The sequence below is a fragment of the Coregonus lavaretus genome (genome assembly GCF_964263955.1).
Source record: "Coregonus lavaretus genome assembly, chromosome: 1".
NCBI classification, from domain to species: domain Eukaryota; kingdom Metazoa; phylum Chordata; class Actinopteri; order Salmoniformes; family Salmonidae; genus Coregonus; species Coregonus lavaretus.
The window spans coordinates 24,472,035-24,478,350 of record NC_139988.1 but is presented as its reverse complement, the minus strand read 5'-3'; positions in this window follow the sequence as shown (position 1 = coordinate 24,478,350).

Sequence of the window (6,316 nt, the reverse complement as noted above, 5' to 3'; positions counted from 1 at the left end):
TTCTATTTTGGTTTCATCTGACCATATGACATTCTCCCAATCCTCTTCTGGATCATCCAAATGCACTCTAGCAAACTTCAGACGAGCCTGGACATGTACTGGCTTAAGCAGGGGGACACGTCTGGCACTGCAGGATTTGAGTCCCTGGCGGCGTAGTGTGTTACTGATGGTAGGCTTTGTTACTTTGGGTCAGCTCTCTGCAGGTCATTCACTAGGTCCCCCCGTGTGGTTCTGGGATTTTTGCTCACCGTTCTTGTGATCATTTTAACCCCACGGGGTGAGATCTTGCGTGGAGCCCCAGATCGAGGGAGATTATCAGTGGTCTTGTATGTCTTCCATTTCCCAATAATTGCTCCCACAGTTGATTTCTTCAAACCAAGCTGCTTACCTATTGCAGATTCAGTCTTCCCAGCCTGGTGCAGGTCTACAATTTTGTTTCTGGTGTCCTTTGACAGCTCTTTGGTCTTGGCCATAGTGGAGTTTGGAGTGTGACTGTTTGAGGTTGTGGACAGGTGTCTTTTATACTGATAACAAGTTCAAACAGGTGCCATTAATACAGGTAACGAGTGGAGGACAGAGGAGCTGTCACGGATGCCGCCGAGGCTGCTCCTCCTCCTTGCTCGGGCAGGCTTCGGCGTTCGTCGTCCCCGGAGTACTAGCTACTACCGTTTGATGTTTTCGATGTTTGTTTTGTCATGTCTAGTTAGTGCACCTGTTTCGTATTCTGTATTGATTATGTCACCTATAAGTTCCCCTATGTTATGTTTGTATTTTGTGTGTTATTGCCCGCTTGTCATGGATGTATAGGTTCGGTACCTTGGCACTTCGTGTTGGTTTTACGCACTTGCGTATTTGTTTCGCCTCTAGTGTATTTTGAGGCCGTTTATTTTGTGTGTACCTTTCGAGGTTATAGTAAAGTCGTTTTGACTTATTCCTCTGTGTCCTGCGTTTGACTCCACCACCGCATCCACATCAGCATTCGTGACAGAATAACACACCTACTATGGAGTCAGCAGGAGCAGCGGCGGTGACCGAGTCACTGGAGGATCGGGTCAGCAGCCAGGACGCCATGATCCAGCGACTCGGCTCCGCCATGCAAGGCGTCATGGACACTCTGCGCCGATGGGAAAGAGAAGGCCTGCCCGCACCTCCTCCTACCTTACCACCACCATCAGTCAGCCCCATCATACCAGCTCCGGAGTCCAGTGGGATTCGGCTCTCGCTTCCGAGGGCATATGATGGCACCGCAGCCGGGTGTCAGGGGTTCCTCCTTCAGGTGGAACTCTACCTGGCAACCATACACCCGGCGCCCTCGGGATACGAGAGCGTTTCCGCCCTCATCTCCTGTCTCTCCGGCAAGGCCTTGGAGTGGGCCAATGCCGAATGGAGGGGAATAGACGCCGCCACCATCAGCTACGTGGAGTTCTCCCGCCGCTTCAGGGCTTTGTTCGATCACCCCCCAGAGGGTAAAGCGGCGGGGGAGCGTCTGTTCCACCTCCGACAGGGGAAGAGGAGCGCACAGGAGTTCGCCCTGGACTTCCGGACTCTAGCGGCGGATGCGGGGTGGAATGAGAGGGCCCTCATCGACCACTATCGGTGCAGCCTGCGAGAGGACGTTCGACGAGAGTTGGCCTGCAGGGACACCAATCTACCCTTCGACCACTTGGTGGACATGTCAATCCGTCTGGATACCCTGCTGGCTACCCGCAGACGTACGGAGTTGGGGCCGTCCATTCCATCTCCTAGCACCTCCGAGCCGAGCCCTATGGAGCTCGGGGGTGCTGGCGCTAGAGAGAAGAGGAGAGAGATCCGGAGGGAGGTCGTCCCCTGCACCAACTGTGGCCGTAGAGGACACACTGTGGTTCGGTGCTGGGGAGGGCCTCCAGGGGATCGAGGCAACAGGGCACGCACTGGGGAGTCATTCCAGGTGAGTAGGCGCCCAACTCACTCAGAGCTCTCTGTTGTTCGTCTGTGTATACCTGTAGTATTCCCCCAGGTTGCATCTCATTCCCAGCATAAGGCGCTAGTCGATTCAGGCGCAGCTGGAAATTTTATTGATCGTAATTTTTGTGTTAAGTTAGGGATTCCCCTCCTACCCGTAGATGTGTGTCGTATATGATGAATGGTGGTCATTATTGCTGTCAACAAAAGGAGTCTGCTCATACTGAACATTGATCATAAGGTTTATTCAGATCACAAGCTTCAGCATGGGTGACAGACTCGCGAGGTCTGGAGAGCAGTGTCCTCCCATTCTAGGGGCTGCTCTAACTCTCCGCCGTTCTTCCCCCCTTTATATAGCCTTCCAAGAGTTGAATGGCTCCCTCTACTGTTCAATCCCCGTATCTTACAACCCACTTCCTGTCTGTCATATGTGACGTCACGCCAAAACCTTCCTTCTTGATACCAAAAATCAACCTTCTTTCAGTTCCATTTAAACAACATTTAACACCATCATATTGTCAATACACTACATTCCCCCCTTTCGAGACAACCTAAACGTCTCGAAACCAAACAGAATAAGATTATAACAAGTAACAATTTATCTCATTGAGTATCTTTAACATTAAACCAAAACATTATTCTCTAGAGCGTAAATTCCTTTCTATGCAATAACTGTTTATGAAGTGGGAATACATTACTATGGCATATGAAGAAATCTCTATGGAGTGTAAGAGCGAAAAACTGTCTGGCAGCCATCCATCCATATCAATCAAGACAGTAAAATTCTCTCACGGTCCCTCTGCCCCAGGCAACCACCGTCGGTACTCCAGATAACCTCATTAACCATGTAAATGCATTTGAAACTATGATGCAATTAAATACACATGTAAGCCCCTGCAAACAAAATCCTATCCAATAACATCCATTGTACGGCTGGTCAACCCATCGAATCGTACAATGAATCTCTCCCTTCCTAGCCTCTCTGTCCCTAAACATTCACGAAATAAACAAAAACATCTAGGATCCTCCCATGTATTCAATAACATCAAACATCATTCTACAAAAATTAATCCCTAAGGCTATGACACAATTATGTATTACACATGTCTATATTTCATTGCAGACACTGGAATGTAGTCCACTACACTTCATTGCCCCGTAGTCCCCTCTTCCAATGGACTTGTTGATGATGGAATCAGCCACACCCTCCTTGTTTCATCTCCTCCAGTCATATTGTCCCTTCATATTGTCTTTGTTTGAATATTCCAATCTCCCCATGTTCTCCCAAATGCCTCTGGAATGAAAAGAACAGAAACGACCAAACAGTATCTTTTGCAAAACAACCACTTTCAAATTAAACCTCAATTTCACCTAAGAATTTAAAAAATGATATATAAATGATGTATGAATCACATAAACCTATTCCCCCCTTTGATTCATAAATCATACCAACATCACCCCAATATTGAAAAAAATAATAATAATTGAAAAATCATCAAAATGATATTTATCCATCAGTAGTCCATCCATCTTCCTCCAGATCCGGAACAGTCAACACCGGCATCTGAGTGTTGTCTCCAGGAATCACTCTCCAACCTATCTCAATATCATAACTTTCTCAAAGATCAGTAACAAATTACAAACATCACAGTGTTATCAAAGCTGAAACTAAAATCTGACCCATCACTGCCCCTACTGGCCTAATTGATCTTGCAACCAAATCTTCTCAGATCTCCCAAACACATCCCTTATAATGCATCTATAACCCCAGTGATCTTATCTGAACTATCTGGACTCAAAGTATAACTAATATTTATCAATATGATCTTCCCAAATGTTACACCATACCATGAATAAAGTCCCCCCTTCTCCCTGACCTTATCCTTCAATGATAGGCTTGAAGACTATGACATGTCGCCATGTCACCCTTTTAACCCTAGATTTAGCTGTGTCCAATGCTATCCCTCTTATAATGGTAAAACCTCATATGGAAGCTTCAACGTTGACATGTAACCAAATCCTGTCTATCCCTAATGTAAGCTTTCCTACTACCTGATACATAAAAATTACATTATATTTGTCATCTCTAACCTTATGTTCATGCTCATCCAGTTATCATATAACATCCCAATCTAATATTCCCATAAACATACCCTTTACCTCATATATTTTATTAGAACAAAAACAACTTTTAGCCCTCAATGTTTCACCTGAATACTTCAGGTTTCCGTTGTTACCTGATTTTCCTTTCCCATTTAACAATTTCCATAGGGTAATTAATTTAACCAAGAACACTTAAACCTAGGCTTAAACCACTGTTCTGACAACGACATTATTTTATCTGTCAATGACTGTTGCCAATACCACAGTCATGACAAAGCATAAGACTGACCCATACCTGATAGAGGCCGCGCGACCGTCTAACATGTTTGGGATGGAATTCTCAACAGACATGGACCCTCAAGATTCCTCACTGATCTTACAGAATGAGTTAATCTATCTCTAATTTCCACAACAGAAGAACGAGCGGTACTGATCAGATACCTCTCCCTGTCTGTCATCAAAATCAAAGACCTCATCCTGTCCTCCATGATGAATCTATATTCTCTCTACTACTATCTGTTCTCCTATTTTAACCCCATTCGTACTATCATTGACAGCACTCTCCATCCGTAACATAACCCATGAGTCTACAATCCCCCATTTAATTTCAGAAAAGTTGTTGTCGATGTCATACTCCCTCTTTTGCTATTGCCATCGTATCACTAATCCCTTCCAAAGTTACCATTAAAGTAGTTGATTTAGCTGCTGTATCAACCCTAATTACTTCTAGTGCAAAAGTTCCCATTCCCATTATCCTCTGTGTCTTATCTACTGTTGGAGTGACTGTAATCTACTCTTCCTGAACTCCTTTGGTGACTGTGGAGGCTACAAACCTTAACTCTTCCATTATAAGCGTTACTTTATGAATTACATAGCCCTTTAACCAATAATTCCTAACCGGAACAACTTCTAATGCTTGCACTAGATAAGTATACAAATATTCTCCCTGACCTTTCTCTGTAACATTACGCAACATAAGTGAACAGTCACTCCTAACCCTCTTCTAAACTATACCTCCTTTTACTCCTGGTCCTGATAACAATTCTTATTCTCCATAATTATCTCTCCATATGGGAGAAACGTCCCCATCCTAAACCCTAATAAGTATTTTTCCCCCTAAAATTGGTGCTGTATTGGTTCCCTTATAATCAAATGCGATATATTTATGACTTTAATACCTATCAATGTTGAAAGAGTTAACTTGCTTCTCACTGTTGTTATAATAGACTGAAGTGTGAATGTCCTTAGTTACTCCTAGTTTTTCCCCCAATATAAAAGTTGTCTTTGCTTGTCCTTCCATCTATCACCACTAGTGTCACTTTTTCCCCAAATCTCAGTCCTTTCTCTAAATCCCTGACTTTCAAACCTTTGATTACACCAAATACACCCATAATTACCTTGATCTCCCTACTCTAAAGTGTCATTCATTACTGTTCTCTCTCTCTTACTACTAACCTTAAAACTTAGCTTACTGTCTCAGAGTTCCTTCAACCCTAATCTACTCCTAACTTATTTTAATCTAATATTTTCTCTCATAACATTTAAAACCTTTTCCCCTGATTTTCACAAAATCCCTTACCACCAAATTTGTAGAATATGTGATTGGGAAAGTTCCCCACCTGCTTCTGACTCATTACACACAGACTTGGCAAAACGACTAAACACCTTTTAGCCTAGGCTGAAATCTTAGTGTAAGAATGTAACCCAGAATAATAGTCACCCCTTTTAACTTTTCAGACAGATTGTCTTAATAGACAATCGTCTAGTGTACATCTTATTGTACACTTCAATTCTCTTCCCAACACTGCAATAACAGTATCTTCTAATATTAGTATGTCTATTTTGATTAACTGTTTTACTACCTCAAATCCCTATCCTAATTCGTTATCAATTAGTGAGATGTTTAACCTCTTTAGGCCTAAACCCAAATAAGTTTTTCCCCTATTCACTATCACTTCTAATGGCCGGTTGTTTCAACTGTTAGCTATTTTCTCTTCTCCTCTAATCGATGCTCTCAGCAATGCACCCCCCTTCCGGATCTCCTAGACACTAACAGGTGCCATTATGTGTCTGTCCAGAAACTGGCTTTGGATATGAATCAACTGGTACCCCCTTGGCTGGTACAATTGCATTATCAATATTGTTCAGTTGAAGCTGTAACAGTGATTGTTGATTTGGTTCACTCTGATTCTTCATAACCAACACTTATTTTCTTCTTCTCCACCACCAGTTATAAGTTGTATTTGATTGAGTTTTCTTCGTCCTGTTCTTC